General features: G+C 38.0%; 1 pseudogene; it reads left to right on the top strand.

Moving 5' to 3' along the window:
• Nucleotides 1-12,371, top strand: part of LOC122728870 — a 49,252-nt pseudogene extending 36,881 nt beyond the window's left edge.
• The last annotated feature ends 832 nt before the right edge of the window (nucleotides 12,372-13,203 follow it).

Genomic DNA, 13,203 nt, shown 5'->3' on the forward strand with positions numbered 1-13,203 from the left:
CACACTGTGTCCTTCCAGGGAAAGAACAATGTGAAGCTAGTGGTGTGTCCTTTTGACTACTGTTGCTTCTTTTTCTATTTTCTTTACAATTTTAGTTCAGGTTATTACCCTTACATTGGTCTTCTAACTGCTTTTGGTTAACTGGTCTGTCAGAATATCTTATAACTTGACTGAAAGAAACTAACCAGTGCTCTTCTCCTGCATTTTCTTAAGGAAATTGAGGTGTCAAAACAGTAGGTCAATACTGCCTGGAAAATGATGCTAGGTCAGTAGATACTATCGATACTGTAGTGAGATACTCACTTAAGTTTATATGGTATGATTTGAGAGACCTTAAGAGTCTATCAGCTCAATATTGAACTTCCCACTTACTAATGACAAAAATTTCCACCATTAGAGTAGCTTCTTCAGTTAAAGGCTTTGTCATTTTTGTTGTTTGTCCTTCATTCTTGAAGAGAACCATGACATCAGGAGGGTGATGTCTTGACTTGCAAGTAAATTGGACTTAAGTGAGGCAGGGCTGTGCAAAGCCATCAGCCTTAATCTCCCCACCTAAACCATCTGGGTCCAGTGATAAGATATAGATCAGGACAACTGGGAGAATTTGGGCTTTTTAAAGAGCTAAGGTCTTTCCCAGGTCTCAGTTTGTCAGAGGCAACACCCATTTGGTGATTAAGGCTAGGTAAAAAATTAGGCAAGAAAAAAAAAATGGCCTCTTTTATCTACTCAGAAAAAAAGAAATCAGTCTGGGAGGGGAAGACCCTCAGGGTCTTTGGCCAAAATATAAACATTTGCTATTTATAATCAGTCTGAGAGCCATCAAACCCAGATGATGACCAAGTGAAGCATGGGCCGGGATCTATTGTTGGACAATCAGTGAGAGCCAGAGTGATTTGGGTATAAGGCCTCATCAAGTAGCTCCATTGAATCCCATTAGGGAACTTCTAAATAAGTAAGATGTTAGGTTACTGAGACCAAGGATATTGTTGACTTAGCATATCTATACTGTACCCTAATTGAGATCTTAGAGACTTTGGTGAACCAGACTGTGAACTGTTATTCTCATTTCATTTGGAGATTCCAATAGCTTTAAGAAGAAAATGTATGGTGCAGCTAGGTGGCATAGTGTATAGAGCACCAGCCCTGGAGTCAAGAGGACCTGAGTTCAAATTCGGCCTCAGACACTTGACACGTACTAGCTGTGTGACTCTGGGCATGTCACCTAACCCCAATTGTCTTACCAAAAAACAAACAAAAAATGTATGCTAAGTTTTGGGGTACTTCACTAAGAAGGAGAGAGGCAAGAGCAAGATGGGATCAGATAAGTGCATGGAATGGAAAGCTGGAGAAGAGGAAGGAAGGAAGGAAGGAAGGAAGGAAGGAAGGAAGGAAGGAAGGAAGGAAGGAAGGAAGGAAGGAAGGAAGGAAGGAAGGAAGGAAGGAAGGAAGGATGGATTACAAATTTACTGAGAACTGTCTGATCCCCACCCAGTCCCCCTACACCGGCAGGGGTTTCTTTTGTTAGAGGTTCATTTACATTAAGTAGTTAAGCAGTTTCTGGATGTGACTCCATAGCAGTCTTTTGGTTTCCTTTTGTTCTGTTACCCCACAAGAACCCTGTCCTCAGTTCCTATCTTTGGGTATTCCTAGCTTCTTGTTTTGAGGTACCGGTAACAAGCTATAGTACCTCTGCCCCGATTAAAGACCTTATTTCTCCTATATTGTTTCATTAATTTACCTGTCAACATAAGGAATGGCATTTATTAAGCACTTGCTAGGTGCCAAGCACATAACAGCTAAAAATACAAACAACAAAGGCAGTCCCTGCCCTTAAGAAATTTAACATTCTAATTTGAGAAAACATGCCAACAAGATAGGTAGTCAGGGAGGGGAAATTTAATCCAGAAAATTACAGGGATGAAGAGAGGTGTCTCTAAGGAAATATATTGACACACATTGTTGAATAGTAAGGTTGATTTGATCCAGATTCATAGTTCCAAAACTGAAGCAGAGACACCACTTGTGAGGCAGGCATATTGGTCCGTGAAGCTGCAGAAAGTCAAGAGTGGAGTAAAGCTTGGTTGGGGCTTTTTTTCCTGAGCTAGTATATCTGGGAGAGTCAATCACCACAAAGGACAGTGGGACCCCACCTAAGAAGTTCTCCAGAATGGGAAGGTAGCTGATCTATAGAATGAGTGGTAGTGGAATCGTGTGGCAGAAGAGAGGTCTTGAACTGAGACTAGGAAAAACCAGTAATTTGTGACAGTTTGTGAATACCATGTACTGATCTTTTCTCCCTGCTTTATCAGAACAGATAGGTGACTCTAGGTATAAACCTAGAGTTTATAATCACAGCTTCTTTAAGTTTTAATATATTTGTTTACCTTCATTAATTACCTGAAATTGCTTTTAAATCAAATGGCTATTTATAATGATTTTATCTAATCCTATAAATATGTGATTAGAGATTAAGATAGGGGAATGTAGCCTAGGGGAGAAGAAATTTCCCTGCTTTACTCTGGATTGGGGCCTAGAGAGTTTTTGTAATTATATTAAGTTCTCAGATTTTCCAAAGCATACTCTGGTGTCTTTGAACCCAGTAAGAGAAAACTTATAAGAAGACAAGCTAGTAGCAGACTGAGGGGTGGGAGTTTGGTGTCTTTGTTCCTGAGTGCATTGTTGTGGGACATGTCCAGGAATTTTTAATTAAGAATGGAATTCAAAATGCCACTACCAAGCTACTGTATTCCATACAACAATAAATATAAGATCCTTGGCAGTGCTTCTAGTTGAATGAATGAATGAGTGAATAAATAAATGAATGAATGAATGAAAGAAAATGAACAAATGAATGGGATTTATTAAGCACTTAATATGTGAGAAACAGTGTTAAACACTAGAAATACAAACACACAAAAAAGCAAAGACAGTCTCTCCCTTAATATATTAACATTCTAATATAAGAGCAGCCACAAAAAAGGGAGCATTGGCCAGGGAGGGGCAGTTTGCTCCAGAAAATTGCAAGGATATTTCATTAAACTACATATTTGAAAGCATGATGTTTGCATGTGATGGATATCTAGTACATATTATTTGACTATTCATTTACTAATAGTTGGAAACCTAATACTGTCATGGTATCTACCTTTACATAATTCCATGCATATCATTTTTCTGCAATTAATTTGCATGTTTATATTACTGTTCATTTTGGTATTTCGGTGCAGCTTATTCACATGAAATTATTGCTTAAGTTTTATTATTATATGATACCATATGCCTAATCCTTAATTTAGCTTTTTTGGTTTTTTTTAAACTACAAGTCGTGATATCCTGAGTATAGAGATATATAGATGCCTTTTAATCTTAGGAATAAAGTCAGGGTATACAGATGAGGACATTACAGCAACATGAAAAAAAATGGAAAAAATGAGGATATATATATATATATATATACATATATATAAAGCTATTACAATAGGGTTAGACTGATAGAAACCTCTCAATCTATATTTTTGAAATTATCAGAGCTAGGCGATACAATGAGTATGGGTTATTTGGAAATTGATCTCCAGACCCTCTCCTTTTTTCACTTCACTTCCATGAAGATGAAAACTAGAAGTCCTTAAAGTCAAAGAAAGTATGCTAGTAGAAAAACTAAGTGGTAGACTTTAGTTAGGGGCAGGTAAGTGGCACAGTGGATAGAGTACCAGGCTTAAGGTTGGGAAGACATCTTCCTGATTTCAAATCTGCCCTTAGACAGTTACTAGTTGAATGACCCTGGGCAAGTCACTTAAACCTGTTTGCTTCAGTTTCCTCATCTGTAAAATGAGCTAGAGAAGGAGATGAAAAATCATTCCAGGATCTTTGCCAAGAAAATACCAAATGGGGTCACAAAGAGTTGGACATGATTGAAACAACTGGACAAGTCTAATTCAGCTGAATCACATAGTGGTGGCAGAAGGTAAATACTGTGTCTCTTGTATGCTTAGCTCTACCAAATATTTTTTAGTGTTAGCATCATGTGGAACCAATCTGAATATAATAAAGGTACTAGAAGTATACTAAAAGCAACAACTCTGCACTCAATACTTGAATATTTTGTCTATTTTATACTGCCCATGCAGAGACCTATAGGAAATAGAAGCAAATGGTAAGTGTCAAATGTTAGGAGGATACTGGCCCACAGAAGTAGATCCTGAGAAGTTTAAAATGGACCTTCATCTTCTCACATCTGGACTATTAAAACAGACTACTTGTTGATCTGCCTGGTGCAAATCTCCTTCCACTCCAGTCTATCCTCCATTTAGCCACTGAAGTGATTTTCCTTTTTTTTTTGATGAGGAAATTGGGGTTAAGTGACTTGCCCAGGGTCACACAGCTAGTAAGTGTTAAGTGTCTGAAACTGCATTTGAACTCAGGTCCTCCTGACTCCAGGGCTGGTGCTCTATCCACTGCACCACCTAGCTGCCCCTGAAGTGATTTTCCTAAGTGCAGGTCTGACCATGTCACACCCCTACTCAATAACTGCAGTGACTCTCTATTTCCTCTAGGATCAAATACAAGTCTTTTTGGCATTCAAGCCCATCATGACATCCTCCCCTTGCTTCTGTCTTTCCAGCTTTCTTATACTGTCTCCCCCTTACCCTCCCTGCACATAATTTTTTTTTTTTTTTAGTGAGGCAATGGGGGTTAAGTGACTTGCCCAGGGTCACACAGCTAGTAAGTGTTATGTGACTGAGGTCGGATTTGAACTCGGGTACTCCTGACTCCAGAGCCAGTGCTCTATCCACTGCGCCACCTAGCTGCCCCCCTGCACATAATTTTTTAATCCAGTAACATTATCCTCTCTGCTGTTTGACAAACAGGACATCAGACATTTCCTCTGGTTCTCCCCTATGTCTGGAATACTATTACCTTCTCTGCCCTAGAGCTTCTCTGGTTTCCTTATAGTCCCAGCTAACATCCAGCCTTCTAAAGGAAGGCTTTGCCAATCCCTCTTGGTTATTTCTTCTTCATTCTATCTACATGTAGTTCATGTGTACACATTTGTTTGTATTTTTTCTCCCCGTAAAATTGGGAGCTCCTTGAAGGCAGGAACTATCATTTGTCTTTCTTTGTATCCCTAGCACGTTTTAGAGAGTTCCTGGCACATAGTAGGTGCTTAATAAATGCTTATTGACTGACTGACTGAAAGACAATGCTTTGGCAGTATTTTCCATCATTCTTTATAGAAATATCTTCCTAACAGCCTTTCCACCTTCTATGTCCCACAGATTGCAATTTGGTGGAGGGGGTGAGGGCGGGGGTGGAGGGGCAGGAGGAAAAGTTTCTATGATTAGGTATATCACTTTTGCCATTCCTCTTCCATCCTGGGAAAATACAGGTCACAAAGTAAATGAGATGTAGCACTTTGTGATTATCCAATCACACACACTTATGTGTGTATATACACACATGCATACATATATGCAAATGGATAGATAGTTATTTCAGTTGTATCTAACTCTTTATGACCCCATTTGAGGCTTTCTTGGCAAAGATACTGGAGAGATTTTTAATTTTATTCTCCAGATAATTTTACAGATGAGGAAACTGAGACAAACAAGATTAAGTGACTTGCTCAGGGTCACCTAACTAGTCTGAGGCCAAATTTGAACTCAGAAAGACTATTCTTCTGACTCCTGGGCTGGTACTCTATCCATTGAGCCACCTAGCTGCCCTTAATATATATATGTGCATGTATATATCTAGGTGTATATTGTGTATATCTAGGTTTATAGATATACCCACGTATTTATATATAAACACTTTACTAATTACCCTCCATTTTAAAAAAGGTAAAATTTAGTTTCTTTTGTCCTTAGCCAATTATTCTAATCAATGGCTTTTTCTCTTTTTTTCTCTTGATAATTCTTTAATCAGGTTGTTTTATAAGTCTCAGGTTTCTTTTTTTAGCTTTCATAATTTAATAAATGGCTTTTTTATAATACATAGTCTTTATAAGCCTTTCTACAGCATAAATTAAAATATCTTTTTCCTAAGATAAGGCATACATAAGTAGCAATTGTCATTGTGTTTCATTGAAACTCCCCATGGAATGAATACATAGAACTTTTTTTTTTCATTAGTGGTATTTTCAGAGTGTTATCTGATAGTAAACTTTCTATTAGAATACAAAGTTGTTTTCTCTTTATTCTTCTTGATTCATTCAGAACTTCAGGTCAGCGTCTTGGAAATGTGTACTGACTCTGGGTTTGATATTTACCATTCATTAATTCTCTGCATAGAAATCTTTGATTAATTTGTTATTAACTTCCTATCATACTCCTTAGAGTAGAGATTCCAAATCTTCTCTTTCTTCAAACTCCTATTTTCTCCCAAATTCCTACCTTTTCCATCAGGTAACCTCATACCAGAAAAAATAAGGCATCTCATGAGATATGCTGCCTCCCCATTTTCTCCTTAAATGCCTCTGATCATATCCATATTGTCTTCCTTACCTTTAGTCCCAAAGTAGAAGAAAGCCTTACTCCTTACCAAGACTAATCCCTCATGTTCCTTTGATTTGTGTTCTCTAGTTTACTGTGGGACCTTGCTCCATCCATGATTTTCTCGCTCATCTCTAATCCATCCCCTATCCTGGTTGTTTCCCATCTTTTACAAATATGCTTTGATATCTCCATCTTGGAAAAAATAAAGAAGAAATGACACCCTCACCTATAAGATACTGTCTTAAAACTTTCCTCTCCCTTTCTGCTCAACTTATTAAAAAAAGGTTGAGATAATAACGGTTTAATATCTTTAGTGGATGAGAATGCTGGACTTGAAGTCAAAACCAGCCTTAGACACTTACTAGTTATATCAACCTGGAAAAGTCACTGAATCTCTTTTCAGTTTCCTCATCTGTAAGATGGGAATAATAATAGCACCCACCTCCCAGAGTTGTTATGAGGATCAGATGAGACAAGAGCAACAAGAGCAGCAGTGCCAACAAACATTTCTAGAGAATTTGCTAAATGCCAGCCACTCTTCTAAGTACTCTACAATCATCATCTCACTTGATCCTTATAACAGCCATGGGAGATAGATTCTATTATTATCTCCCTTTTACATGTGAGGAAGCTGAGGCAAACAGAGGTTAAGTGACTTTCCCAGCATCACAAATCAAGTAAATAGCAACATAAATAATGTTCTTTGCATATGTTAAAACACTATATAAATGCTAGTTATCATTATTTTTGCTCCTATTGCTATTCTATTATTCTACTACTTACAGCTTGACAACAACAAACTTAGTCTTCTGTAATATGCCTTCTCACAACTCTAGTCTAAAATTGTTATCTCCAGTGTCATAAGTAATTTCTTAATTAACAAATCCAATATCTTTCTCTCTCTCTCTCTTTATTCTGTTTGATCAATGGATTTTTCTTTCTTTTAGTCCCTTGACCTTTCTGCAACATTGGAGTCTGTGACCTCATTATTTTCTCCTCCTTCAGGTCCCATGACCCTAGTTGTCTAATTGCCTGACTCTTCCATTTAGGTCTCTTCTTATTGGCTTATATTCCTCCAGCTCTCCTGGAAGGGTAGTTGTTGCCTAAGGCTCAGTCCTGAGCCTTCTTCTCTCTTCTCTTTGCACTTTTTCCTTTAGAAAGTCCAGCCAATCCATTTGCTTTAATTATTAACTCTATGCAAGTGACTGTCAACTTTTTATGCCAAGTTTGAGTCCTTCCCTTAATCTCCATCCATGTATTCCCAAATGTGTCCTGGACATCTCAAAGGAAATGACCCATTGGGAACTCAAATTCAGCATGTCCCACGCTGAAGACATTATCTCCTCCTCTAACTCTGTTTTCCCTTAACTTATTTCTGTTGATGGCATCACCACCCAGGTCCTTGTCAACCAATATTAAAAGCTTTGAGGTCTCTTTGACTTTTCCCTCTTAATACCCCTACATCAATGTAGTTGCTAAGTTTCTTTCAAATACACCATAAAATGTCTTAAATTTATCTCCTCTTTAAAAAAATAATTTATTGAGGCTTAAAAAAATATATTGACACTTCCCAGTAAGTACTTTCTTGATACCTGAGAGGTCCATCTTTGCTTCTTTCACACCTGTTGCCATTAGCTAATCTGGAAGTATAATTGGTTCTTAAAAAACTGTTTTAGAGTTAAGAAGAACCTAATACATGTTCCAGCTCCCATATTTACTACTTGTATGGCCCCTTGGGCAAACCATTTTCTAAGCCTCAGCTTCCCAGTCTGTAAAATAGTTATCATTATCTTCACACTACCTAGCCTATAGGATTGTTGTAAGGAGAATACCTCCCAAATCTTAAAGTACGCTATAAATATGAGTGAATTATTGTTGTTGCTGCTGCTGCTGTTGCTGTTGCTATTATGATTATACCCATACATTTTATTGGATCAATGAGTAACAGGGCAATTCTTGAAAAGCAATGAAACTGTTCGTTGAGAGCTGCTGGTCTCAGAATCAACAAGACTTTGCTTCAAGTAAATCCTCTTTCATATACTGACTATAGTAACTTGGTAACTCACTTAACTTCTCAGTGCCTTAGGCAACCCTTTTTATTTAATTCTATAGGTTCAATTGCAGGTGGTGATCTATATTGGTAACATGAATTTATACTCCAAGAGCTTTCTACACCAAATTAATCAGTCTGGTGTGAGAAAAAAAATATTAAAAATTCACTGAATTGAGTAGGCCCACTCTCTTACTTTAGCACTTCTTAATTCTTAGCAGTATGATTATGCTGTTGATTGGAGTGGATTACAACCCATCTATGTCTTCTCATCCATATAATTCTTGCCCATATTCTTCCATGAATTTTCTTCAAAGAATGTACCCAAAATGTTGAGGATATTTCACATTTTGAGGGTACAGATAGAGCTCCCCGATTATCTCAGAGCTATGTTATTCCTTACATATACCAAATAAGCTTTTTGATCATATATTTTCTCAATGATAACCCTTATGTCATTTTAAAAACTTTTTTTTTCTTTTAGTGAGGCAATTGGGGTTAAGTGACTTGCCCAGGGTCACACAGCTAGTAAGTGTTAAATGTCTGAGGCTGGATTTGAACTCAGGTACTCCTGACTGCAGGGCTGGTGCTGTATCCACTGCGCCACCTAGCTGCCCTAGCTTAAAAACCTTTAACATCATTGGAAATATACCACAACTTAATTGTAACTACAATGGATTTCTCCTTTGCTCTTAGGGAAGCCACAGTTTAAAATTTTCAAGCATTCAATTTACCAAGATTTCAGTCATCTAGAAAAAACTTATGGGCAGAAGGATAATATTTTGCATCAGAAGAGCTTTGGTCTATATAGTAGACAAAAGTTCATATGAGTAATTTGAACTTCTCATTTTAAAACCTACTGTTGATATACATCAAAATTCTCATGGTGTTTTGAGCTGTCATCTATGAAACAATATTGCATAAAAATGATTTTGTATTTATTTGAGAAAGAGTACCTGCTAGAATATTTACTGGATCTCTGAAATAACAATCTGGAATATTTCTATCATAAATGTTGTATTTTTGTATATTCTTGAATTTCTAAACCTCAATATCTTAGAAAAATTAATACATTTGTCCCTTTATCTTTTAGTGTTACAAAGAAAAGGACACCAGGATTTCAAGAGATTAAACTGGCAGACATAACAGGTCAGACTAGTTGGTTAATTATTTATGGATCAATTAATTTTATGTCATTTAAGGATTTCTTTATGTATTCTTTCCAATAATCTTGTGCTTATTTATGTTATCCATATGGTAGTTGAAACCTTTATGGATATAATATATAGTGTCTCACCTCATGCTTTGGGATTTAAAGGTACAACTTTTTTTTTTTAAGGAAAAATGTAAAAACAAACTTTCAGATGTGAGATAAAGCATTATCTTTTGCCTTTCTATTGGAAAATGTACTTTTTTTTGAAAAATGAAACTCTAAAATTATTTTCCAAGTAATACATGATGGCATTAATCTAAGGAGGAACACTTTGCATGAAAGGTTCAGTGACCTTTTATGCTTGATGCCTCAAGTCATTCCATACCTCAAAAGTAGAGAAAATCATTCCATAGAAATACAAGGTACACTGACACTAACTTTCCATTCATGCAAGAATTATGGATACAATTTAACAAAGGAACTTTTATTAATATAAAAGAAATGAACAATTTAAAAATATTATACAAATGGGAACGATCATAAAAGTCCAATATCTTACAATAAGCCTTGCCCATTGGCCCTGTGGAAGGTTCAGTTTAACTCTGGATGCACTGTATTTCCTCCATCAAGTTGATATTGTCATACTTTTTGTGTTGTATACTGCTTGGTCATCTCCTGTTCAACCAGTATGAAATTTTAACTAAGTCTTCTAGTATCTACAACTCTCCAAAGAGGGCTAGCAGATGGGGAAAGTGGGAAGGAGAAGGAAGAGTCAATATCCTATAGATCATCAATAATAAATACACTATTTATAATAGACCAAAAATAAATGAACAATAGCTTGAAGTCATATGGTTTTGCATTTCATAGAATAATAGAATTTTAGAGGTGGAAGGAATTTTAGCATCTAATTTAATCCCTTTGTTCTACAACTGAGTAACTCAGTCTGGAAAAGATAAATGACATGGCAAGATCACAGAGGCAAACAGAAGTTAAGTGACTTTCCCAAGATCACAAAGCTAGTGATTATCTGAGAACAGATTTGAAATTGGGTCTTCCTGACTGACTCCAGGATCAATGCTGTATCCATTGAGCAACCTAGTGACAGCAGCTAGAGCACAGTGGATAGAACCCTACACCTGGAGTCAGGAAGACCAGAGTTTAAATTGGGCCTCAGACACTCACTAGTTGTGTGACCCCCGGCAAGTCACAAGATATTGGCAAACCATGCCAATATCTTTGCCAAGAAAACTCCATATAGGCTCATGAAGAGTCACACACGATTAAATAACTGAACAAGAACAGTTCTAGATAGAACTGTTCTAAATCCTAGGCAGCTAGGTGGTGCAATGTATATATAGAGAGAGTGCCAGGTCTTGAGTCAAGAAGATCCAAGTTAAAATCTAGATACTCACTTGCTGTATGACCTTGGGCACTCTCTCTCTGACTGCCTCAGTTCCCTTAACTGTAAAATGGGATAGGGACCTTCTTTCCCATTCCCTCCTCCCAATAGTTGGTGGTGACTGCTGCCTGGTGCTCGCTCCAAACTGGGCCCAGGATGGGCAGCAACTACTGAAGGTCGCTGCACTTCCCAGCCTTGCTCACCCTGATGAGGGCCCTGCTTCTGACCACGGTGGCATGGGGCTTCGACGACCACCCCACCAGCACCAGCAGTGTCGAGGAACCCTTTGACCTGCAGGCTCCCCAAAAGGATGATTCTGAAGTATTTCCTGGGAACAGTTTCAATTTTGAAGACTGCTGCGCAGCCAAAATGGTTACTGGCTCTTGCTTGGCAGCAGTCCCATGGTGGTACTTTGACCCTGTGAGATTTAAAATTGGATATAAGAGCATTAAACTCCCCCTTTAACTTTTCCCTTATATATCTCCCAGACCACTAAGAAAAAGAAGCCTCTGAGCTTTAATCAGTGAGGGATTAGCTTTTATTGTTTGGGAATTAATTAGACAACAAACAGGTGATACCGATTAGGGAAATAGGAAAGTAGAAATACAAATGAATGATCCTAGATCTAAGCTTAGTCTATATTCTTTTATAAAACTCACCGAATCCCAAAACTGCCTGCCAGGCCGAGAACCAGAGCCGATCACCAAAGCATGCGCTCTCACTGCTAAGCTGAGAAGCCAGAGTGTGCAAGACACAGAGCGAACTTCCATTCTACTCCCAGTTTTAAGTTGGCATCCCGGAAGTATGGCGTGCTTTGCCATGCTCTCCAGGCAGCAGCAGGCGCTTGGCCATTTGTCGCTGTCTCCTCCCCAAAAGGGCAGTCCTTCATAAGCTGCTTCAGTAGCATGTGCTCAAGTCTCAAATGATTCCGCGAAAACTTTCGTTTTTTACCACATCCCTAAGAACAAAACCTGTGCTCATTTCTTCTATGGAGGATGTTGAGGCAATAAAAATACCTACCTGACCCAAGAAGACTGCATGAAGAAATTTTCTGGCAAGCATACCCATAAATCATCACATCCTGTCATGCCACATTCCACTAAAGCTGTTGCCTTGGTGGTGCTGCTGGCAGTGATATCGGCCCTCCTTCTGGGGGCCATGGTGGTCCTCTTGATCAAGAGAGCTGGGAAGCACTAGGCGAGTTCCTTGAACACGATGTGGAGCCCCATAGATGACAATGATTACCTGGTGAAGAGCACTAATGCCCTCTGAGGAAGCCGGGACCCTCCATCCTGTGGGCAGTGACAGCCTTATCCCCCTCCTGGTTGGCTGCTACAAGGGCACAAAAGCCCCCAATGAAGTGTAAATGCAAGAAATTGTTGGGTAGGGGGAAGAAAGGCCATGTTTTTGGTGTTTTTATTTTCTTCTTAGTTTTTTAAGTGTATTTACTTGTGTATGGCTTTTTTTTTAATTCCAAGAAGCAAGTAAGCATACTTCCTAGTTTGGTTGGGAAGAGGGCATTTTGGTTTAGAAATATTTTTAAAGAAACTAAAGCAGAGATTTTTACTTTAGGATTCTGAAAGAGGGTAGAGGAAGAAATGTGAAAAAATTAAAAATGGGATAATTTGGCGAGGACAAAATCAGATAATATTTATGAAATATTTAGCACACACAGTGCCTGGAACATAGTAAGTGCTCAATAAATGCTTGTTTCCTTCTCCAGTGCCTTTTCCTTTAGCTTATGCTATCTTAGATGATATGCAAAATAAAATATTTCACAATCAAAAGTAGATATTGTATATGTATTCATTTAAGGAAAAATGGCACCTATGTAAGACATTATGCTATGCTTTAGAAACATACACATATATACACTTGTGTAAGCATTTGTGTGTGCAGATCTGTTTACACCATACAGCTGACATTTGCTTTAAGGTTTAGACAATGCTTTACAAAAATTGCCCCTTTTAATCCTCCCCAAAACCCTGTGAGGTGCTGAAATTGCCTCCAGTTTAGAGATGAGGACCATGAGACTCAGATCATAGAGCTAGTAAGTTTTTGAGGTGGGATTTAAATCCAGATCTTCCTGATACACACTTCCACT

Source organism: Dromiciops gliroides, chromosome 5 (assembly GCF_019393635.1).
Source record: "Dromiciops gliroides isolate mDroGli1 chromosome 5, mDroGli1.pri, whole genome shotgun sequence".
Lineage (NCBI taxonomy): Eukaryota > Metazoa > Chordata > Mammalia > Microbiotheria > Microbiotheriidae > Dromiciops > Dromiciops gliroides.